This window comes from Pan paniscus, chromosome 10 (assembly GCF_029289425.2).
Source record: "Pan paniscus chromosome 10, NHGRI_mPanPan1-v2.0_pri, whole genome shotgun sequence".
In the NCBI taxonomy this organism is placed as follows: Eukaryota; Metazoa; Chordata; class Mammalia; order Primates; family Hominidae; genus Pan; species Pan paniscus.
In genome coordinates, this window is record NC_073259.2 from 36,647,409 (window position 1) to 36,672,983 (window position 25,575).

Here is a 25,575-nt window from a genome sequence, read left to right on the forward strand (position 1 = left end):
CCGGAGGCTGAGGCAGGAGGATCTCCTGAGCCCAGGAGTTCAAGTGCAGCCTGCGCAACGCAGCGAAACCCCGTCTCAAATAAGTACGTACATACATACATACATACATACATACATACATACATACATACATACATGCATGGGCTTCCAGTTAAGGTGAAATTATGTATTACTCTCCAGGCCGTAAGAAAGGGAAAGGAGACAACAACAGCAACATTTTGGAAGCTGGAAATCAAACAGAAGAATGTTAACTGGTTTAGCAAACTTGAGAATATTTATTACGAAACAAAGGTAAACAAGAGGCTGATTATACCTTTGGAAAACCCTCTCTGGGGAATCTCACCAGCCAAAACGAAAAATCCCAAAGATACCCTTATCAGAGTTCTCTTAATGATATAGATAACTAGAATGAATTCCACATGTAAGACTTTGGCCTACGTGCCCCAGCCCTCATTCCACTTTCCAATCAGCTTTTTAGTGTTCTTACTCTTCAAAATAAATAGCCAGAGATCATTAGACATTTAAGGAAGGACTTTAATATACAAGTAAGAAACAAAAACAAACAAGAAGGGAAAAGCAAATGAGAGGAAACATAAATTGCAAGGGAGGGGAAAAAACACTAAAAATAAAAAATTTTAAAATAGGCCGGGCACGGTGGCTTACGCCTGTAATCCCAAAACTTTGGGAGTCCGAGACAGGCGGATCACTTGAGGTCAGGAGCTTAAGACCAGCCTGGCTAACGTGGTGAAACCCCGTATCTACTAAAAATACGAAAATTAGCTGGGCATGGTGGCACGCGCCTATAGTTCCAGCTACTCAGGAGGCTGAGGCAGAAGAATTGATTGAACCTGGGAGGCGGAAGTTGCAGTGAGCTGAGATTGCGGCACTGCATTCCAGCCTGGGCCACAGAGCTAGACTCCGTCTGAAACAACAAAGCATTTAAAAATAATCCATCATCAGACTTCTCAAAGAGATATTATAGAGCATTCATAAAATAACAACAGGAAACTACTTGAGAGTAACTACTATTCGGATAAGCAAAAAGAGCTCTTAGAAACTAAAACCATGTTACAGAAATAAAAATTCTATAAAAAGGCTGGGGGATAAAGTTGAAGACGATCAAATTTGTTCTGCTTTAGGAGAAAACATAAGAATAAAGGATCAGTCCAGAAGGTCTGGACTAAATAAGAGTTCTAAATTAGAGTTCCAGAAAGAGAACAGAGAATCAGAAGAGATCATCAAAAAAACCATTTAAAAGGACTATCCCAAACTGAAGAACAGTCTCCAAATTGAACGGGCACCCTAAGTATCCAGAACAACAAATCAAACCCACACCAAGACACATCATTATAGAATCTCAGAGTACTGGACACAGAGAAAAAAATTCTAAAAGCTTCCAGAGAGAAAGAACAAGTTGCATATACAGACAAAAAAATCAGAACATGTGACTTCATGTTGTTGCTTTGTTAATACATTTTTTAAAAATCAGAACAACATTAGGATTAAGAATCAGAACACCATTGCTACCCAAAGCAATCTATAGATTCAATGCAATCCCTATCAAAATACCAATGACATTCTTAACAGAAATAGAAAAAACAACCCTAAGAGACCTAGAATGGAACTACAAAAGACCTAGAATAGCCAAAGCTATCCTGAGCAAAAAGAACAAAACTGGAGGAATCACATTACCTGACTTCAAATTATACTGCAGAGCTATAATAACCAAAACAGCATGGTACTGGCATAAAAACAGACACAGACCAATGGAATGGAATCCAGAATCCAGAAACAAATCCATATATCTGTATTGAACTCATTTTTGACAAAGGTGCCAAGAACAGACACTGGGGGAAAGACAGTTTCTTCAATAAATGATACAGGGAAAACTGGATATCCCTATGCAGAAGAATAAAACTTGACCCCTATCTCTTACCATATATAAAAATCAAATCAAAATGGCTTAAAGACTTAAATCTGGCTGGGCGCAATGGCTCATGCCTGTAATCCCAGCACTTTGGGAGGCCGAGGCGGGTGGATCACGAGGTCAGGAGATCGAGACCATCCTGGCTAACACAGTGAAACCCTGTCTCTACTAAAAATACAAAACATTAGCCGGGCGTGGTGGCAGGCACCTGTAGTCCCAGCTATCCGGGAGGCTGAGGCAGGAGAATGGCATGAACCTGGGAGGCCGAGCTTGCAGTGAGCCGAGATCTCACCACTGCACTCCAGCCTGGGTGACAGAGCGAGACTCTGTCTCAAAAAAAAAAAAAAGACTTAAATCTATGACCTGAAACTATTAAACTACTACAAGAAAACATTGAGGAGCCTCTCCAGGACATTGGCCTGGGCAAAAATTTCTTGAGATACCCCACAGGCACAGGTAACCAAAGCAAAAATGGACAAACAGGATCACATCAAGTTAAAAAGCTTCTGCACAGCAAAGAAAACAACAAAGTGAAGAGACAAGCCACAGAATGGGAGAAAATATTTGCAAACTACTTGTCTGACAAGGGAGTAATAACCAGAATATATAAGGAGCACAAACAAAAGAAAAAAAATCTAATAATCTGATTTAAAAATGGGCAAAAGATCTGAATAGACATTTCTCAAAAGAAGACATACAAATGGCAAACAAGTGTATGAAAAGGTACTCAACATAATTGATCATCAGAGAAATGCAAATCAAAACTACAATGAGATATCATCTTACCCCAGTTTAAATGGCTTTTATCCAAAAGACAGGCAATAACAAATGTTGGAGAGGATGTGGAGAAAATGGAACCCTCGTACACTGTTGGTGTGAATGTAAATTAGTACAACCACTATGGAGAACAGTTTGGAATTTCTTCAAAAAACTAAAAATAGAGCTACCATACAATCCAGCAATCCCACTGATGGGTATATACCCAAAAGAAAGGAAATCAGTGTATCGAAATGATATCTGTACTCCCATTTTTGTTGCAGCACCATTCACAATAGCTAAAATTTGGAAGCAAACTAAGTGTCCATCAACAGATGGATTTAAAAAAATGTAGTACATATACACATAGGAGTACTTACTATTCAGCCATGAAAAAGAATGAGATCCTGTAACTTGCAACAACGTGGATGAAACTGGAGGTCATTATGTCATATGAAATAAGCCAGGCACAGAAAGACAAACTTAGCATGTTCTCACTTATTTGTGAGAGCTAAAAACCAAAGCAGTTGAACTCACGGAGATAGAGAGTAGAAGGATGGTTACCAAAGGCTGGGAAGAGTAGTGTGGGGTTGAGGAGAAGTGGGAATGGCTAATGGGTATAAAACATAGAAATAATGAAAAAGACCTAGTATGTGATAGCATAACAGGGTGACTATAGTCAATAATAATTTAATTGTACATTTTAAAATAACTAAAAGGGTATAATCGGATTGTTTGTAACACAAAGGATAAATTCTTGAGGGGATGGATACTCCATTTTTCATGATGTGATTATTACTTATTGCATGTCTGTATCAAAGTATCTCATGTACCCCATAAATATATACATATATACACCACTGTGTGCCCACACAAAAATAAAATTTTTAATTGTATTTAATTGATTCCTTATCAGAACAGCATTGGGCTTACAAACTCATCAACATTGGGAGGAATGAGTGTGGTGGCTCACTCCTCTAATCCCAGCACTTTGGGAGGCCAAGATGGGAGGATCACTTGAGCCCAAGAGTTTGAGACCAGCCAGGGCAACATAGGGAGACTGCATCTTTACAAAAAAAATTAAAAAAAAAATAGAAGGGCATGGTAGCAAGTGCCTGTGATCCCAGCTTCTTGGGAGGCTGAGGTGGGAGTATTGCTTGAGCCCAGGAGGTCAAGGCTGCAGTCAGCCATGATCACGCCACTGCACACCAGCCTGGGTGACAGAGTGAGACCCTGTCTCTTAAAAAAGAAAAAATACATTGGGAGCTAGAAAATAATACAAAATATCTTCAAATTTTTTAGGGAAATTATTTCCAACCTATAATTCTATGTTCCACCAAACTATAATGTTTTTTGATTCAACATTATTTTTGTATAAATTTGTGGAATGCAAGTGCAATTTTGTTAGATGCATAGATTGTGCAGTGGTGAAGTCAGGGCTTTTAGGGTATCCATTACCCAAACAATATGCATTGTACCCATTAAGTAATTTCTCATCATCCAGCCCCCTCAAACTCCATCATCCTTCTGAGTCTCCATTGTCTATTATTCCACACTCTATGTCCATGTGTACACATTGTTTAGCTCCCACTTATAAGTGAGAACATGCAACATTTGTCTTTTTGTTTCTGACTTGTTTCACTTAAGATAATGGTCTCCCATTCCATCCATGTTTATGCAAAAGACAGATTTCATTCTTTTTTATGGCTGAATAGTATTTCATTGTATATATAGACCACATTTTCTTTAACCAGTCGTCCATTGATATACACTTAGGTTGATTCCATATCTTTGCTATTGTGAATAGTATTGCAGTAAATGTACAAATGCCAGTATCTTTTTGATATAGTAATTTCTTTTCCTTGGGTAGATACCCAGTAATGGGATTGTGGAATCAAGTGGTAGTTTTATTTTTTAGTTCTTTGAGAAATCTCCATACTGTTTTCCATAGAAGTTGTACTAATTTACATTCCCACCAACAGTGTTTAAGTGTTCTCTTTTCTTCATGTCCTCACCAACATCTGTTATTTTTTGACTTTTCAGTAATAGCCATTCTGACTGTTGTAAGACGGTGTCTCATTGTGGTTTTAATTTGCATTTCTCTGATGATTAGTGATGTTGAGCATTTTTTCATATGTTTCTTGGCCATTTGTATGTATTTTTGGAAAAAAATGTCTATTCATATCCTTTGCTCACTTTTAATGGGGATATCTGAGATTTTTGTCGAATTTTAGTCCCTTTTATATTCTGATATTAGACCCTTGTTGGATGTGTATTTTGCAAATAGTTTCTCCCATTCTGCACGTTGTCTGTTCATTCTGTTGACTATTTCTTTTACTAGTCAGAAGCTTTGTAGTTTAATTAAGTCCCACTTGCCTATTTTTGTTTTTTGTTGCCTGTGCTTTTGAGGTCTTAGTTATGAATTATTTTGCTAAGCCAATGTCCAGAAGAGTTTTCCCTAGGTTTTTGGCTAGTATTTTTATAGTTTCACATCTTACATTTAAGTATTTAGTCCACCTTGAGTTGATTTTCGCATGTAGTAAAAGATAGGGGTCCAGTTTCGTTCTTCTGCACATGGCAATCCAATTTCCCCAGCACTGTTTATACCATTTGTTGAAAAGGATATTCTTTCCCTTGTGTGTGTGCCTGTGTGTATTTATTGATTTTTTGAGACAGGGTCTCGCATTGTCGCCCAGGCTAGAGTGCAGTGGCACAATCATGGCTCACTGCAGCTTTGACTTCCTAGGCTCAAGCTATTCCCCCACCTCAGTCTCTCGAGTAGCTGGGACTACAGGCACATGCCACCACTCCCAGATAATTTTTTAAATTAATTTTTTGTAGAGATGGAGCCTCACTATATTGCCCAGGTTGGCCCAGTGTGTGTTCTTGTCGACTGTGTCAAAGATCAGGCCAGGTATGGTGGCTCATCCCTATAATTCCAACACTTTGGGAGGCTAAGGCAGAAGGATCACTTGAGGCCAGGAGTTTGAGACCCGCCTGGGCAACATAGTGAGACCCTGACTCTACAAAAAATAAAATTAAAAAAATTAGCTGTGTATGGTGGTGTGTGCCTGTAGTCCTGAGCTACTCTAAAGGTGAAGCAGGAGGATTGCTTAAGCCCAAGAGGTCCAGGCTGCGGTGAGTCATGATCACACCACTGCACTGCAGCCTGAGCAACAGAGTGAGACCCTGACTCAATAAAAAAAAATTTTTGACTCTAAATATGTGCATCTACTTCTGGGTTCTCTACTCTGTTCCATTGATCTATGTGTCTATTTTTTAATGAATATCATGCTGTTTTGTTTACTATAGCCTTGTAGTATAATTTCAAGTCAGATAATGTGATGCCTCCAGCTTTGTTTATTTTGCTTAGGAAAGTTCTGGCTATTTGGGCTGTTTTTTTTTTCCATATGAATTTTTTAGGATTTTTTTTTCTAATTCTGTGAAAAGTAACCTTGATATTTTGATAGGGATTGCACTGAATCTGTAGATTGCTTTAGATAGTATGGTCATTTTAACAATATTAACTCTTCCAATCAGTGAGCATGGGATGTTTGTGTCACCTACAATTTCTTTCATCAATGTTTTGTAGTTTTTCTTATAGAATCCTTTTACTTCCTTGGTTAATATATTCCTAGATATTTTATTTTTTGGTAGCTATTGTAAATGAGATTGCATTCTTGATTTCATTTGCAGCTAGAACATTATTAGTGAATACAAACACTCTTGATTTTTGTACATTTATTTTGTATCCTGAAACTTTACTGAATTAATTGATCAAATCTAAGAGTTTTTTTGGTGCAGTTTTTTTGGTGGAGTCTTCAGGATTTTGTAGATATAAGATCATATTGCCAGGGGTGGTGACTCAACACCTGTAATCCCAGCACTTTGGGAGGCCAAGGCAGGCAGATCACCTGAGGTCGGGAGTTCAAGACCAGCCTGACCAACATGGAGAAACCCTGTCTCTACTAAAAATACAAAATAAGCCGGGCATGGTGGTGCATGCCTGTAATCCCAGCTACTTGGGAGGCTGAGGCAGGAGAATCGCTTGAACCCAAGAGGCAGAGGTTGCGGTGAGCCAAGGTGGTGCCATTGCACTGCATTCTGGGCAACAAGAGCGAAACTCCGTTTCAAAAAAAAAAGATCATATCATCAGTGAACAGGGATAACTTGACTTCCTCTTTTCTAGTCTGGATACCTTTTATTTCTTTCTCTCTTGCCTGATTGCTCTGGCTAGGACTTCTAGTACTATGTTGAATCAAACTATAATTGAATTGTGAATCCAGAATAAAAACTATTTCAGACATGCAAGTTCTCAAATTATTGCTATTCCATGCACTGCTTTTCAGAAAGATAGAAGATTTATTATGCCAAGACAAATTAGTCAGTCAAAAAAAAAAAAGAGAGAGAGAGAAATGCATAAAGTCCAAGAAATGGGATCCAGCACAAAAGAGACAAAAGTAATCTCCAGGACAATGGTGAAGAGAGATGCCAAGTTGTATAGCAGGACTAGAGATCAATTCATCAAAATTAGAGCAGTTCCAAAGGGTTTGAGAGTGATTTCTTTAAGAAATACATAGACTACCTAATGCATTTGAACTTAGGGAGAAGAGATTTGCATGAGAAGAGTTTGCAGATATATTAGCAGCAAGTTGGTAGAAAGCTAAGGAGGATAAAAGACAATGATTAATTCTATAAAAATAAAAGGTTGTGCTAGAAAAGCTAAACAGATTTCTGTTTTCTTCAATATAGTAGGTTAGGTATTCAATTGATACTCCCCCCCCAAAAAAAAAAAACTAAAAAATGCTGGGGAAAATGGAAATATCTTCTTAAAAGCATGGTAGAGCCAAGAAGACAGTAAAGAATCAACAGGCCAAAATATAAAGGGGGTCAGAAACCTAAAGAAGTATTCAAAACAGCAGTCATATCTGCTTGGAGGGCATCCACTGCATATGCAGACTTGAGCTTTGTTTTCTAGAGGAAGGGATGGAAGACTCACCAGGGTGGAGAGTCTGAGAGGAGATTCCCTGCTGTACTGAACCTTCCCTTACCTCCCCATTTTCAGGGAACTGCAACAAAAGCTGCCTTGGTGTCAGCAGAGGAATTTGTGACCACAAGTGGGCCCTTACAGAAATTTTCAGTGTAATTTCAGATTCAGGTAGTTTAAAAACAGACAAACAAAAAAATCTGCTTAATTTGTACATTTAGTTTGTTGTAGTCCTGAAGAGGTGAGTATAATGTGCCCAGGCATGTGGCAGAAACAAATCCAAATCCACACTAGAAAAATGTCTTTTCATCCTAGCACCAAAGAATGCCTACAAGTCATTTTCCAAGGAAAATTAGTAGCACACACACACACACAAGGAGACCTCATAAATAAGAAGCAAAAGAAATAACATAAACAGCAAAAACTGAGCCCAAAAGACTTTAGATATGGTAATTATGATACAGATTCTAAAATAATTATGCTTATTCTGTTTAAAGAAATAAAAGAGAAACAAGAATATATTGAAAAACAGAAAATGAAAGAAACAAGGAATAAATAAATAATAATGTAGTATATTTAAAAATAGAGGCTCCAGAAGTAAAAGGTATAAAGTTTTAAATTAAAAAATGAGACTTTACTGAATTCATTTATCAGATCTAGGAGTTTTCTGGATGAGTCTTTAGGGTTTTCTAGGTGTATGATCCTACCCATACACCATACCAACAACCAAGCTGAGAATCAAATCAAGAACTCAATCCCTTTACAACAGCTGCAAAAATATAAAATACTTAGGAATATATTTAACCAAGGAGGTGAGAGATCTGTACGAGGAAAACTATGAAATACTGCTGAAAGAAATCAAAATCATAGATGACACAAACAAATGGAACTATATCCCATGCTTACATATAGGTAGACTCAATTGTGAAAATGACTACACTGTCCAAAGCAATGTACAGATTCAATGCAATTCCCATCAAAATACCATTGTCATTCTTCACAGAACTAGAAAAAACAATCCTAAAATTCATGTGGAACCAAAAAAGAGCCCACACAGCCAAAGCAAGACTAAGCAAAAAGAACAAATCTAGAAGCATCACATTACCTTACTTCAAACTGTACTACAAGGCTATAATTGCCAAAACAGCGTGGTACTGGTATAAAAATAGGCACATAGACCAATGGAACAGAATAGAGAATCCAGAAACAAAGCCAAATACTTGCAACCAACTGATCTTTGACAAAGCAAACAAAAACATAAATCGGGGAAAGGACACCCTATACAATAAATGGTGCTGGGAAAACTGGCAGTCCACATGTAGAAGAATGAAACTGAATCCTCATATCTCACCTTATACAAAAATCAACCCAAGATGGATCAAAGACTTAAATCTAAGACCTGAAACTATAAAAATTCTAGAAGATGGCATCAGAAAAACTCTTCTAGACGTTGGCTTAGGCAAAGAATTCATGACTAAGACCCCAAAAGTAAATGCAACAACAACAAAGAGACCTAATTAAACTAAAAAGCTTCTGCACAGCAATATAAATAATCAGCAGAGTAAACAGACAATACACAGAGTGGAAGAAAATATTCACAAACTATGCATCTGCCAAAGGACTAATATCCAGAATCTAAAAGGAACTCAGACAAACCAGCAAGAAAACAAACAAACAATACCATCAAACAAACAACACAATCAAAAAGCAATCCCATCAAAAAGTTGACAAAGGACAAGAATATACAAACAGCCAACAAACATTTGAAAAAATGCTCAACATCACTAATTATCAGGGAAATGCAAATTACAACCACAATGATATACCACCTTACTTCTGCAAGAATGGCCATAATAAAAAAGTCAAAAAATAATAGATGTTGGTGTGGATGTGGTAAAAAGGGAACACTTTTACACTGCTGGTGGGAATGTAAACTAGTACAACCACTATGGAAAACAGTATGGAGATCCTTTAAAAACTAAAAGTAGAACTACCATTCAATCCAACAATCCCACTGCTGGGTATCTACCCAAAGGAAAAAGAAGTCATTATAAGCTTATAGCAGTACAATTTGCAGTTGCAAAAATATGAAACAAACCTAAGTGCCCATCAACAAATTAGCGGATGAAGAAAATGTGGTATATATACACACGGAATACTATTCAGCCATAAAAAGAGTAAAATAATGTCTTTTACAGCAACTTGAATGGAGCTAGAGGCCATTATTCTAAGTGAAATAACTCAGGAATGGAAAACCAAATACCATATGTTCTCACTTATAAGTGGGAACTAAGCTGTGAGGATGCAAAGACATAAAAATGATATAATGGAATTTGGGGACTTGGAGGTGGAATGGGAGAGGGGGATGAGTGATAAAAGACTACATGTTGGGTACAGTGTACACTGCTTGGGTGACGGGTGCACCAAAATTTCTGAAATCACCACCAAAGAACTTATCCATGTAACCGAAAACCACCTGTACTCCAAAAACTATTGAAATAAAAAATAAAAATAGGCGGGCATGGTGGCTCACACCTGTAATCCCAGTACTTTGGGAGGCTGAGGCAGGAGGATCACTTGAGATCAGGAGTTTGAGATCAGGAGTTTGAGACCAGCCTGGCCAACATGGTGAAACCCCTTCTCTACTAAAAATACAAAAATTAGCTGGGCATGGTGGCATGTGCCTATAGTCCCAGCTACTCTGGAGGCTGAGGCAGGAGAATCGCTTGAACCCAGGGGGTGGAGGTTGCAGTTAGCCGAGATCACGCCATTGCACTCCAGCCTGAGCAACGAGAGTGAGACTCCGTCTCAAAAAAAAATTTTTAAATATAAATATAAATATAAATTTAAAAATAAAAAATAAATTTTAAAATGAATGGATAATTAAATAACTTAAGAATTCTTCTTTATAGAATAATTTCAGCTAATAAGTGCAGAAGGAATGATATGCTGCCATCTTTTTACAGTCCTAATGAAATAAATAATCCAGTCAACAGTCACCAATGACCTCCAAAACATTAGTTACGTGGCTTGTGGGTGAATCAAATGGACACCAAGTGAATACACTGACAAAATCTAACATCACGAAAGGAGGAACAACCAGGGCTTCTTGATGTGATACAATAGGAAACGCAGAACATTTATCTATGAAGGATTCTTGCTCTCCAAAGAAGACTTTTTTTTTTTTTTTTTTTTAAGACAGAATGTGGCTCTGTCACCCAGGCTGGAGTACCGTGGCATGATCTCAGCTCACTGCAACCTCTGCCTCCTGGGTTCAAGCGATTCTCCTGCCTCAGCCTCCTGAGTAGCTGGGATTACAGGCACGCGCCACCATGCCTGGCTAATTTTTGTCTTTTTAGCAGAGACGGGGTTTCACCATGTTGGTCTGGCTGGTCTTGAACTCCTGACCTCAGGTGGTCTGCCCGCCTTGGCCTCCCAAAGTGCTGGGATTACAGGCATGAGCCACCATGCCCAGCCCAAAGAAAATTCTAAATATAACCAACAGTTTACAGGAAATAGGAGAACTCAGAGAATGTGTTAAATGACACCACAGGAATGTAATCAGGAACAAACGGAATCAAAGCTCCAGTTTCTTCAACAAAGTACACTGCAAGAGGAAAAAGGTGGGGAATGAGAACTGTTACAGAATAAAAGAGATCTAGGAGACATAGCAACCAAATGTAATGCGTAGATCTTATTTGGATCCTGAATCAAACTATCTATAAAAAAACTTTTATTAGTCAATTATGGACACTGGATATTATGTGATATTAAGATATTGTTGGCTGAGCACAGTGGCTCAGGCCTGTAATCCCAGCAGGCCAAGGCAGGTGGATCACTTGAGGTCAGAAGTTTGAGACCAGCTGAGGTAGGAGAATTGCTTGAACCTGGGAGGTGGAGGTGGCAGTGAGCCGAGATCACGCCACTGCACTCCAGCCTGGGCAACAAGAGTGAAACTCTGTCTCAAAAAAAAAAAAAAGTAAAAATAAAAATACCAAAAAATTAGCATCCGTGGTGGCGGGCACCTGTAATCCCAGCTACTTGAGAGGCTGAGGCATGAGAATCTCTTGAGCTGGGGAGGCAGAGGTTGCAGTGAGCTGAGATCTTGCCTCTGAACTCCACCCTGGGTAGGATGGAGTAAGACTTTGCCTCAAAAAAAAAGAAAAAGAAAAAAAGAATTTGTTAATTTTGTTAGATGTAATCACGGTATTTTGGTATGGTTTTTAAAATGGTCTTTAACTCTTAGAGATACATACTCATGTATTTATTAATGGAATGGCATAATGTCTGGGATTTGCATTAAAATAATCCTGTGGGAGTCCAGGGGAAATTGGTGAGATATAGATGAAACAAAATTAAGTATATTTTGTAATTGTTGCAGCAAGATGATAGGTACAGAGGGATTCATTATACTTTTGATTGTGTTTGAAATTTTCCATTTAAAATTTCTTTTAAGTAACCCAAAGACCAGTTTAGATTTAGCTGAAGGTAGGATTAATGAACTGGAAGATAGATGAGAATAACTTAACCAGAATAAAATGCAGAGCAACAAAGAGGAGAGTACGAAAGAGAAAGATATATGAAGAGCAGAGTAAAAATCTAACTAGGCTGAGCACTGTGGCTCATGCCTGTAATCCCAGCACTTTGGGAGACCAAGGCAGGTGGATCACGAGGTCAAGAGATTCAGACCATCCTGGCCAACATGGTGAAATCCTGTCTTTACTAAAAATACAAAAATTAGCTGGGTGGTGCGCGCCTAGTCCCAGCTACTCAGGAGACTGAGGCGGGAGAATCACTTGAACCCGGGAGACGGAGGTTGCAGTGAGCCAAGATCGCACCACTGCACTCCAGCCTGGCAACAGAGGGAAACTCTGTCTAAAAAAAAAAAAAAAAAAAAAAAAAATTCTAACTAATTGGAGTTCTGGAATGAGAAGAGATCATGGTGCAAACCTAATGATTGGGCATTTTTCAGAACTAATGAAAGATACGAATCAACACAGATTCAAGAGGCCCAACACATTTCAGACAGGATAGATAAAAAGAAGTCCACACATGAACATAGGATGGTGAAACCGAATAACATTAAAGGAAAACAGCAGATCTTAAAAGCAGCCAGATTGTGGGATATATGAGTGTATGCATTTGTCAAAATTCACTGCCCTTATACAGGTAAGGTCTGTGTACTTCACTGCATGCAACTTTTACCAGAGTAAAAAATTAAATTAAAAGCAGCTAGAGAAACAGCTTCCCTTCAAAGGAGCAGCAGTTTAGACTGAAAACTAACTTCTTATGGCAACAATGAAAGACAGAAGTCAATAGTTGATATCTTTAATGTGATGAAAGAAAACAACTTCCACTAGAAATTTTATGACTAGTGTAAATACATTTCAGTAATGAGGATAGCCAGGTGTGGTGGCTCATGCCTGTAATCCCAGAACATTGGGAGGCCAAGAGGAGAGGATCACTTGAGGCCAGGAGTTCGAGACCAGCCTGGGCTACCTAGGGAGACCCTGTACTAAAAAAAAAAAAAAAGAAATAAAAAAGAAAGTAATAAAACAACAACATTAATGTTTTCTGGAATTTAAGTAAAAATATAGAATTAAAACACATTAAAACAATAACATAGACATTGGGAGGTAGGCAGACAAAGTTAAATTGTTCTAGGCTTCTTATATTGTCTGCAAGGATAGTATGCTGATTATCAAACTATGTCCTTCAACTTCAAATCCACCCTTCTATACATCATGATGCTGGGGCTGGTATTCTGCAAACTACATTTTGTTTTCTTTCTTAAATTGACTTATTGTTTCAAACAGCAGATTTAGGTTCACAGTGAAACTGATCAGAAAATATGAGTATATTCATATACCCTTTGTCCCCACACATGCACAGCCTCCCCCACTGTCAACATCCTGCCCCAGAGTGGCACACTTGTTACAGCTGATGAGCCTATATTGATACATCATTATCACCCAAGGTCCACAGTTTACACATGGGTTCACTGTGGTGAACACAACTCTGTGTTGTACATTCTCTGGGTTTGGATAAATGTATAATGACCTGTATCCATCATATAAGTATCATACAGAATGGTCTTACTGCCCTAAAAATCCTCTGTGGTCCACCCCTTTATCCCTTTCCCTACCCCAGTCCCTGGCAACCACTGATCTTTTTACTGTCTCCATAGTTTTGCCTTTTCCAGAATGTCACATAGTTGGAATCACAGTATTTAGCCTTTTCAGCTGGCTTCTTTTACTTAATAATATGCACTCAATGCATGTTCCTCCATGTCTTCTTATGGCTTAATAGCTCATTTCTTTATAGCACTGAATAATATTTCATGTCTAGATATACCATAGTTTAGTTTTCCATTCATCTACAGAAAGACATCTTGGTTGCTTACAAGTTTTGACAATTAAGGATAAAGCTGCTATAAACACCCATGTGCAGGTTTGTGTGAACATAAGTTTTCAACTAATTTAAGCATATACCAAAAAGCATGAATGCTGGATAATATCGTAAGAGTATATTTAGTATTGTAAGAAATTGCCAAACTGCCTTCCAAAGTAGCTGTACCATTTGGCATTCCCACCAACAATGAATGAGCGCTCCTGTTGTTCTACATCCTTGACAGCATTTGGCGTTTTCAGTGTTCTAGATTTTGGCCATTCTAATAAGTGTGTAGTGGTATCTCATTTTTGTTTTAATTTGCAGTTTCCTAGAGACATATGATGTGGAACATCTTTACATATGTTTATTTGCCCTTTTTTTTTTTTTTTTTTTGGAGACAGGGTCTCACTCTGTCATACAGGCTGGAATGCAGTGGCACAATCACGGCTCACTGCACACCGAACCTTCCAAGTTCAAGCAATCCTCCTGCCTCAGCCTCCCAAGTAGCTGGGATTATAGGCACATGCCAACACACCCGGCTAATTTTTGTATTTTTAGTAGAGACGGGGTTTCACCATGTTGGCTAGGCTGGTCTCGAACTCCTGACCTCAAGTGATATGCCTGCCTTGGCCTCCCAAATTATAGGCATGAGCCACCGCACCTGGCCTTAGTTCTTAGGCCTCTGGACTCAGACTGAGACTTAACACCATTAGCCCCCTGATTCACAGGTGTTAGATTTGGATCAGAACTACAGCACTGGCTTTCCTGGCCTCCAGCTTGCAGATGACAGATTGTGGGACTTAATCATTGTGTAAGCCAATCCCTCATAATAAATATCTCTCTATATATCTGACTATCTACCTTTCTACCTACCTGTCTATTTACTTATATATCTCTCCTATTGATTCTGTTTCTCTGAAAAACCTGACTAAATACATTTATTGTTGAATTTTAAGAGTTCTTTGATATTTTGGAAACTAGTCCTTTATCAGAAACATCTTTTGTAAATATATATATAGATATATGTATGTGTATATGCATGTGTGTGTATATGTGTATATATATGTGTGTGTATATATAAATATATATATAAATATATATATATACAAATATATATATATATATATTCTTGCTCTGTCACCTAGGCTGGAGTGCAGCGACATAATCATGGCTTACTGTAGCCTTGAGCTCTGGGCTCAAGTGATTCTCCCACCTCAGCCTCCTGAATAGCTGGGACTACAGGTGCATGCCACCACATCTGGCTAATTTTTATTTATTTATTTATTTATTTATTTTGAGACGGAGTCTCGCTCTGTCACCCGGGTGGAGTGCAGTGGCGCAATCGGCTCACTGCAACCTCTGCCTCCCGGTTTCAAGCGATTCTCCTGCCTCAGCCTCGCGAGTTGCTGGGATTACAGGCGCGTGCCACTATGCCCAGGTAATTTTTTGTATTTTTATTAGAGATGGGGTTTCACCATATTGGCCAGGCTGGTCTCAAACTCCTGACCTTGTGATCTGCCTGCCTCGGCCCTCCAAAGTGCTGGGATTACAGGCGTGAGCCACCACGCCCAGCCAAATTTTGTCTAGAGACAGAGTTTCGCTATGTTGCCCAGGCTGGTCTTGAACACCTGTGTTCAAGCGATCTTCCCACCTTGGCCTCCCAAAGTGGCAAATACTTTCTCCTAGCCTGCGTCTTGTCCTTTCATTTCTTTTTATAGTGTCTTTCACAGAGCAAGTTTTTAGTTTTAATGAAATCCAGCTTATCAATTCTTTCATGGATCATGCTTTTGGCATTGTATCTAAAAAGTTATGGCCATACCCAAGTTCATCTAGATTTTCTCCTACGTTATATGCTAAGACTTTTATAGTTTGCATTTTACATTTAGATCTATGATCCATTTTGAGATAATTTTTGTTGAGGGTGTAAGGTCTGTGTCTAGATTCTTTTTTTTTTTTTTTTTTGGCATGTGGATGCCCAGTTGTTCGAGTACCATTTGTTGACAAGGTTATCTTTTCTCCATTGTACTGGCTTCTCTCCTCTTCTTTGTCAAAGATCAGTTGACTGCATTTATGTGGGTCTATTTCTGGGTTCCATTGATCCATTTGTCTATTACTTTGCCAATACCTCACTGTCTTGATTATTGTAGCTTTATACTAAGTCTTGAAGTTAGGTACTATCAGTCTTCCAACTTTGGTCTCCTATGTCATTGTGTTGGCTACTTCAGATCTTTTGCCTCTCCATAGTAACTTTAGAATCAGTTTGTAGATATCCACAAAACAACTTGCTAGGATTTTTATTGAGATTGCATTGAATGTATCAGTCAAATAGGGCGGAATTGACATTTTGACAATATCAAGTCTTCCTTTCCATGAACACGGAATATCTCTCCTTTTATTTAGTTCTTTGATTTCTTCCATCAGAGTTTATAATTTTCCTCGTATAGATCTTGTACATATTTTGTTACATTTAAACCTAAGTAGTTTATTTTTGGGGAGTATTGTGTTTTTAATTTCAAATTCCACTTGCTCATTGCTGGTATAAAGAAAAGCAATGTACTTTTTTATATTAACCTGTATCCTACAAATTTGCTATAATCATTATTAGTTTCAGAAATTTTTTGTTAATTCTTTTGGAATTTCTACATAGACAATCATGTCATCTGTGAACAAAGACAGTTTTATTCACATTTCTTTCCTCTCAACTGGCTCCCTCTTAGTTTCTATCAATAGGAGTGTTAAGGGAGACTGGAAAACTGAAAGAAAAGTGACTTTCATTTTCCTCTTTGCTTGCTATGCCTGTCAGTGTTGGCCTAGCATCAGAAGTTAGTTCAGCCTCAAGCTTCTCTCAGCTCTCCCAGAACCAGACTCATTGTGCCCTCTTAGACATCCAGCACCAATCAGGAAACATCCCCATCCTCAGAGGCCTAAGCCTCAGTTCTGTTAGGTCCTTTATCTGAACTTTTGGTTTAGATAACCCCAGCCTCTTCCCTTTGTTTCCCCAGCTCCAAAGGTGGTAGCTGCTCCTTGCAGATTTTATCTCTATGTTACCTCAATGTTTCCCTTTGCTTTTTCATTCCTCCAACACTTATTTAATCAACTCCCTGCACTGCATTTTGTATTGAAGCATCTAGTGTTACTTTTGTTTTCCTGAATGAACTCTTATTGATACAAATAATATTGATTAACTTCATATTTTGATAAATGAAAGGTTTGTGTTGTAGGTAACCAGTAAAAGTGTGGACATAGAATTATATAACTTCAAATTGATCAAGGGAAAAATGAAATGAGAAATAAATACCAGTTATGAGGCCACTGATTTCAGGAAATACTTGTATCTATCATCAAAAAGAATATCGGCGGGGCTTCGTGGCTCATGCCTGTAATCCCAGCACTTTGGGAGGCCGAGGTGGGCAGATCACGAGGTCAGGAGATCGAGACCTTCCTGGCTAACACGGTGAAACCCCCGTCTCTACTGAAAATACAAAAAATCAGCTGGGCATGGTGGCGGGTGCCTGCAGTCCCAGCTACTCGGGAGGCTGAGACAGGAGAATGGTGTGAATCCAGGAGGCGGAGCTTGCAGTAAGCCGAGATCGCGCCACTGCACTCCAGCCTGGGCGACAGAGCGAGACTCCGTCTCAAAAAAAAAAAAAAAAAAAAAAAAAAGGAATAAAAGTAATTTATTTGATTCCGATCACAAAATACAGGCAAGAAGCACGGGCAATGCCTGTAACTCCTTGATCACACATCTTCCCAGTCTGTGCTTTTATAAATACCCTTCGTACAACAGCAAGCTAATGCTGTCCCCCAAGCGCTTGTTCACATTCTAACAGCTGCAAAGTATAGTGTATGACTAGTTGGGAAGTTAAACAGATGCCCTGCTCACAAGGTAGGGCCCCTCCAATTAGTGTTCCAGCTCCCTTTCACTGATATTGAAACTGAAGTAATTTGTTGCTCTATTGGTCACAGATGAATTATGCCTGCACAATTCTTCGAGGGCTTTAAGTAACCTTATTGAAAGGCAGTGACTAAGACCCTTTCCTTGCTCCCAAGCTTCCTAAGTCCCAGGCTGCCTGTGGCACCTGGACTGCTGCCCCTGGGTCCCCCACATTCCAGGGCCACGATGGAGGAAGGGCAGGCCAGGCCAAGCATAAGTAATAAACAGTCTTTACCGGGCTCAGGCCAGGAGTCCGTGGGCCTTGAGGACCTCCCTGTATTTGTCAATTTTCTTCTCCACATTCTTTTCGGCCTGTCTCCATAGCCTCAGGAGTTGTTTCTTCTGGTCCTGGATCTTGGCTTTCTCCTTCCCCTTCTCCTCCAGGGTGGCTGTCACGGTCTGGTACTTTCAGCCAATCTCGTGAGCCAGGCACCCCAGGTAGGCGAACTTTCTCGTAGGCTTCAGACGCACAACCTTGGGGGCAACAGGAAGCACCATCCGCTTTTTCCTCTCACGGGGCGGTGGGACGCCACCGAACACCTGGCGGCAGGTCCTAGGCGGCCTGGCTGGCTGCTGTCGTGGGGCGGCCCGGCTCGCAAGCTCTGCCAGAAGATGTGGGGCCTCGGGAAGGGCTGGTGTTCATCCGCTTGCGGAGGAAAGCCAGGTACTTCAACTTGTTTCCGTAGAAATTGCCAGAAATGTTGATGCCCTCGCAGCGCACGATCACCACCTTCCGGCCCAGCAGCACCTGCTTAGCCACGATGGCCGCCAGGCAGCCCAGGAGGTGACCTCGGCCATCGAGCACTAGGACCTGCCCCTCCGCCATCTTCAGCAGCCGCCTAGAAAAGATTGAATTATAAATCAGAAACTTCCCATGAAGAAAATATCAATACTATTTCTTCACAAGCTTTTCCAAAAATAGAAGAAAATGAAGCTCTTCCAAGCCCATTCAATGAGGTAATACTACTCAGATACCAAAATCAGACAAACACAATACAAGAAAACTGTAGACTATTTCTTATGAATATAGACCCAGAAATTCTCCACAAATTACCATGAATTCAACAACAAATAAAAAGGATTATATATCACGACCAAGTGGGATTTATCCCAGGAATGAAAGCTTGAGTTAACATAAGAAATAAAATTAATGTTGTACATCCTATCCATAGACTAAAGGACAAAAACCACATGGTCATCTTAGTAGACACAGAAAAGACATTTGACAAAATTCAACATCTCTTCATGATAAAAACATTTAATAAACCAGGAAGATAAAGGGACTTAATCAACCTGATAAAAGTCATCAAGCATCTACAAAAAACCCACAACTAATATCATACTTTTTGGTAAAAAATGAATTATTTCTCTCTCTAATTTTAGGAATAAGACAAGAATACCTACTCTTACCATTTCTATTTGACATTGTACCGGACATTCTAGCCAGTGTAATTAGGCAAGAAGATGAATGTTGTATGTAGATGAATGAATGAATGTAAAAGGCATACAGATTGGAGAGAAAAACAAAACCATCTCTATTTGCAGATGACCTTATATCTAAAATATCCTAAGGAATTCACTAAAAAATCTATTAGAACTAATAGAAGAGTTCAACAAGGTTGCAGAATACAAGAATCAATTGTATTTCTATACACTTGCAATGAACAATCTAAGAACAAAAGTAAGAACATAATTTCATTTGCAATACCGTCAAAAAGAATAAAATAATTAGAAATACACGTAGCAAAGAAGTACAAAACATATACTCTAGGCCAGGTGCGGTGGCTCATGCGTGTAATCCCAGCACCTTGGGAGGCCAAGGCGGGCGGATCACCTGAGGCCAGGAGTTTGAGACAAGCCTGGCCAACATGGTGAAACCACATTCTACTAAAAATACAAAAAAAAAATTAGTCGAGCATGGTGGCGGGTGCCTATAATCTCAGCTACTTGGGAGGCTGAGGCAGGAGAATTGCTTGAACCCGGGAGGCCAGCCAAGGTTGTGGTGAGCTGAGATCGCGCCACTGCACTCCAGCCTGGGTGACAGAGCAGGACTCCATCTCAAAAAAAAAAAAAAAAAAAGAGAAAAGAGGATAAAAGAGGCTAAGTGAACAAAGCTAGTCTTCAAAACCACATATTGTGTGATTACATTTATATGAAATGCCCAGAATAGGTAATTCAATGGACAGAAAGTAGATAAGAGGTTACGTTGGGCTGGGGAGCTCACTGAAAGTTGGGAAATGGGTAGTGACTGCTAACGGGTGCAGAGTTTTTTTGGGGGTGATAAAAATGTTCTAGAACTGATTGTAGTGCACAACTCTGTGAATATACTAAAAACCATTGAATCTACACTTTAAATTGGTGTGTTAATACTGAGTATCAACTTGATTGGATTGAAGGATGCGAAGTATTGTTCCTGGGTGTGTCTGTGAGGGTCTTACCAAAGGAGATTAACATTTGAGTCCGTGAACCAGCAGAGGCAGACCCAATCTCTATCTGGATGGGCATCATTTAATCAGCTGCCAGCGTGGCTGGGATAAAAGGAGAGGAACGTGGAAGGGCTAGACTGACCAAGTCTTCTGGCCTCCATCTTTCTCCCATGCTTGATGCTTCCTGCCCTTGAACGTTGGACTCCAGGTTCTTCAGCTTTTGGACTCTTGGACCTACGCCAGTGGTTTGCCAGGGGCTCTTGGGCCTTTGGCCACAGACTGAAGGCTGCACAGTTCACTTCCCTACTTTTTTTTTTTTTTTTGAGACGGAGTCTCGCTCTATTGCCCAGGCTGGAGTGTGCAGTGGCACGATCTCGGCTCACTGCAAGCTCTGCCTCCCGGGTTCACGCCATTCTCCTGCCTCAGCCTCCCAAGTAGCTGGGACTATAGGCACCCGCCTCCATGCCCGGCTAATTTTTTGTATTTTTTAGTAGAGATGGGGTTTCACCCTGTTAGCCAGGATGGTCTTGATCTCCTAACCTTGTGATCCACCCGCCTCGGCCTCCCAAAGTGCTGGGATTACAGGCATGAGCCACCGCGCCTGGCCCTTTTTTTTTTTTTTTTTTTTTGAGATGGAGTCTCACTCTGTCGCCAGGCTGGAGTGCAGTGGCATGGTCTTGGCTCACTGCAACCTCCACCTCCCGGTTTCAAGCAATTCTCCTGCCTCAGCCTCCCAAGTAGCTGGGACTACAGGCGTCCGCCACCACACCCAGCTAATTTTTGTATTTTTAATAGAGACGGGGTTTCACCGTGTTGGTCAGGATGGTCTCGCTATCTTGACTTCATGATCCACCTGCATCGGCCTCCCAAAGTGCTGGGATTACAGGCATGGGCCACCGTGTCCGACCTGTTTATTTTTGAGATGGAGTCTCACTCTGTCACCTAGGCTGGAGTGCAGTAGTGCCATTATGGCTCACTGCAGCCTCAGCCTCCCAGGTTCAAGTTATCCTCCCACCTCAGCCCCCTGAGTAGCTAGGACTACAGGCGTGCACCACCATACCTGGCTAATTTTTTTGTATTTTTTGTAGAGATGGGGTTTTACCATGTTGCTCAGCTAGTCTTGAACTCCTGGGCTCAAGTGATCCACTCACCTCAGCCTCCCAAAGCACTGGGATTATAGGCATGAGCCACCACCCCCAGCCTCCATTCAATATATTTGTGATAAGTTATTTTGGCTAAACTATATGAAGAATTCTGAGCCACTGTACCTGTAGTCCAAGCTACTCAAGAGGCTGAAGCAGTAGGATCACTTGAGCCCAGGAGTTTGAGGCCAGCCTAGGCAACATAGTGAGACTCCATGTCTAAAAAAACAAAAAACAAGAACTGTATGATGCAGGATTTAGTTGCCTTTTGTTTATTACACCACACTCAACAAATAGTTCTTTCTTTCTCTCTCTCTCCCTTTCTTTCTTCCTTCCTTCCTTTCTTTCTTTCTTTCTTTTCTCTTGAGACAGGGTCTTGCTGTGACACCCAGGCTGGAGTGCGTAGGGCAGTGGTACAATCATAGCTCACTGCAGCCTTGACCTCCTGAGCTCAAGCGATCCTTCCACCTCAGCCTCCTGAGTACTTGGGACTACAAGGAGGTGCCATCACACCTGGCTAAATTGAAAAAAAAAAAAACTGTAGAGACAGCATCTCCCAATGTTGCCCAGGCTGAAATATTTGTTTCTTAAACATTAGCTGCAATGTAAAATCTGAAACTATATCAATAAGCCTTTTCCACTCTGGGTTATATGAAAATCTATCTTGCACTTTGATTGGATTTTTTTACCCATGCATGATTTTGTATCCACAATGAATTGGTCATTTGGAAAACATTGGTTCACTGAGCTATGCAGAGCTTGCAAATGTTGCCACATTTCACTGTACAACGTTTTTAAAATAACATTCTTTAATATCACCACCAGTCTCATCAGAAAAGTCTTTAAGTATTGGGAAACGGTCAAGCTTGGGTGGCAGGTACAAAATTCTATTTTGCTTGAAAGTTCTAACTTTATCATTGCCAACAAATAATGTTAAGTTGCTTTCCTTGAAGCGACAGGCTTACTTTGTTTATTTTTGTAAAACTGTCTGCCTAATACTCAAGACTCAATAAACATAGTTCATTATACTTTCAAGTAAAAAATGCGTTCACTGAAAAAAAATTGGCTAGTTCCATTTGTGTCTAAATAACACAAGTGCTTTTCTTCCAAACAACCAGACTTTGGTAGGGAGCAAAAGCACTTTACCCATACTTCCCATTTTGTTAGACAGAATTTTCAAAAGATGTTCACTCAAGGGTTGAGATTTAACAAAATTAATACTTTTCACAGCTTCACAAAGGACACTCTTTGTTTTTGTTTTTATTTTTTTGTCGTTGTTGTTGTTGTTGTTGTTTTGAAATGGAGTCTCACTCTGTCACCCAGGCTGGAGTGCAGTGGTGCGATCTAGGCTTACTGCAACCTCCACCTCTCGGGTTCAACTGATTCTCGTGCCTCAGCCTCCTGAGCAACTGGGACTCCGTCTCACAAAACAAACAAACAAAAACAGGCAAGTAGTGTTTTATTTGTTTCTTTGTTTGTTTTCTAATAGAGAAAGGATTTTCCTATCTTTCCTAGGCTGATATCAAACTTCTGGGCTCAAGGTGTCCTCCTGCCTCTACTTCCCCAAGTGTTGGGATTATAGGCATGAGCCACTTTTTTTTTTTTGTGATGGAGTTTTGCCCTTGTCACCCAGGCTGGCACACTGCAACCTCCGCCTCCCAGGTTCAAGTGATTCTGCTGTCTCAGCCTCCCGAGTAGCTGGGACTACAGGCACATGCCACCACACCTGGCTAATTTTTTGTATTTTTAGTAGAGATGGGGTTTCACCACGTTGGCCAGGCTGGTCTCGAACTCCTGACCCCAGGTGATCTGCCCCCCTCGGCCTGACAAAGTGCTGGGATTACAGGCATGAACCACCATGTCCGTTTTTTGTTTGTTTGTTTGTTTGTTTGTTTTTAAAGAGACAGAGTCTCGCTCTGTCATCCAGGCCGAAGTGCAGTGGCACAATCTCAGCTCACTGCAGCCTCGGCCTCCAGGGCTCAAAGAGATCCTCCCACCTCAGCTTCCTGAGAAGCTGGGACTGCAGGCGTGCATCACCCCCACCCGGCTAATTTTTGGGGATTTTTGTGTATGTGTGGAAACGGGGTTTCACCATGTTGTCCAGGCTGGTCTCAAACTCCTGGGCTCAAGCAATCCACCTGCCTTGGCCTCCCAAAGTGCTGTGATTACAGGCGTGAGTCACCTCGCCCAGCCATATTTTTTAATAAAAAAGAAGATGGTGCTTTGGGAGGCCAAGGTGGGAGGATCACTTAAAGCTAGGACTTTGAGAGCAGCATGGGCAACATAACATGACTCTGCCTCTACAAAAAATTTTTTAAATTAGCCAGGTATGATGGCACACTCCTGTAGTCCTAGATACTCAGGAGGCTGTGGCAGGAGGATTGCTTGAGCCCAGGAGTTTGAGGCTGCAGTGAGCTGTGATCATGCTACTGCACTCAAACCTGTGCAACAGAGTGAAAACCTGTCTCAAAAATGAAAAGAAAATGGAAAAAGTGCCAAGAAAACATCAATAATATGATATAATAATATTGGCCGGGTGCAGTGGCTCACGCCTGTAATCCCAGCACCTTGGGAGGCCAAGGTGGGCAGATCACGAGGTCAGAAGATCAAGACCATCCTGGCTAACACGGTGAAACCCCGTCTCTACTAAAAATACAAAAAAATTAGCCCGGCGTGGTGGTGGGCGCCTGTAGTCCCAGCTACTCAGGAGGCTGAGGCAGGAGAATGGTGTGAACCCAGGAGGCAGAGCTTGCAGTGAGCTAAGATAGCGCCATTGCGGTCCAGCCTGGGCGACAGAGCGAGAGTCCGTCTCAAATAATAATAATAATAATATTAGCAAAAAAGTGAAAATATCTAGTAATAACAGCAATAATAATAGCATGCACGATCCTTTTGTGGGTCATATGCATGATGATTGGGTGTTCACGCACAAGTATGAGATGTGCCACCTTTTTACAGCATTGGTACATTACCTGTCTGATGACAACGATGACAAAAAGGAGAAGGAGGAGAAGAGAAGGAGAAGGAGAGGAAGAGGGAGAGGAAGAGGAAGAGGAAGAGAAAAGGAGAGCAGGCACTTTTTTTTTTTTTGAGACGGAGTCTAGCACTGTCACCCTGGCTGGAGTGCAATGTCGCAATCTTGGCTCACTGCAACCTCTGCCTCCCAGGTTCAAGTGATTCTCCTGCTTCAGCCTCCTGAGTAGCTGGGATTACAGGTGTCTACCACCACACCCGGCTAATTTTTTGTATTTTTAGTAGAAACTGGGTTTCACTATGTTGACCAGGTTGGTTTCGAACTCCTGACCTCATGATCCGCCCACCTCGGCCTCCCAAAGTGCTGGGATTACAGGTGTGAGCCACCGCGCTTGGCCTGGGCAGGCACTATTAAAGCATTTTAATGATGGTACATCTACATGACAGAATACTAGGCAACCTTAAAAATATGGTGGCAATACTTGGCGAGAGTGTAAATTGGTATAACCTTTCTGGAGGACAATTTGGGACTAACTATCCAAATTTAATATGCATATAATCCTTTCATTTAAAAATCCCACTGCTAGGAATTTATCTTAAGGATATTGTAATAAGTGTAATTAATAAATTATAAGGTGATATGATGTATAAATTCAGAGTAATGTAATATATTCTATCATCCTGAATTATTTGCTGAGATGTGTTGGATGGGGTGAGGAGCAGTTTGTAAGTAAACATGTTACCTTAAACTTACAGACACATATACAGGTCCACTAGGCTGCATCACACTCAAAAATAAGCAGGTATTGTTTACACCACTTCATCACTAATAAGCACCTGTTGTGTGCTTAAGATGTAAACAACTGGCCAGGCGCGGTGGGTCACACCTGTAATCCCAGCACTTTGGGAGGCTGAGGCGGGAGGATCACGAGGTCAAGAGATTGAGACCATCCTGGTCAACATGGTGAAACCCCGTCTCTACTGAAAATACAAAAAATTAGCCAGGCATGGTGGCAGGTGCCTGTAATCCCAGCTACTTG

The 25,575-nt window shown here is 40.5% G+C and overlaps 2 pseudogenes; one reads left to right on the forward strand and one right to left on the reverse strand.

Moving 5' to 3' along the window:
• Positions 1-17,324: 17,324 nt before the first annotated feature.
• LOC100972086 (large ribosomal subunit protein uL13-like) lies at positions 17,325-18,820 on the reverse strand (annotated as a pseudogene).
• A 5,628-nt stretch (positions 18,821-24,448) lies between these two features.
• Positions 24,449-24,544, forward strand: LOC112436830 (small nucleolar RNA U13; annotated as a pseudogene).
• The last annotated feature ends 1,031 nt before the right edge of the window (positions 24,545-25,575 follow it).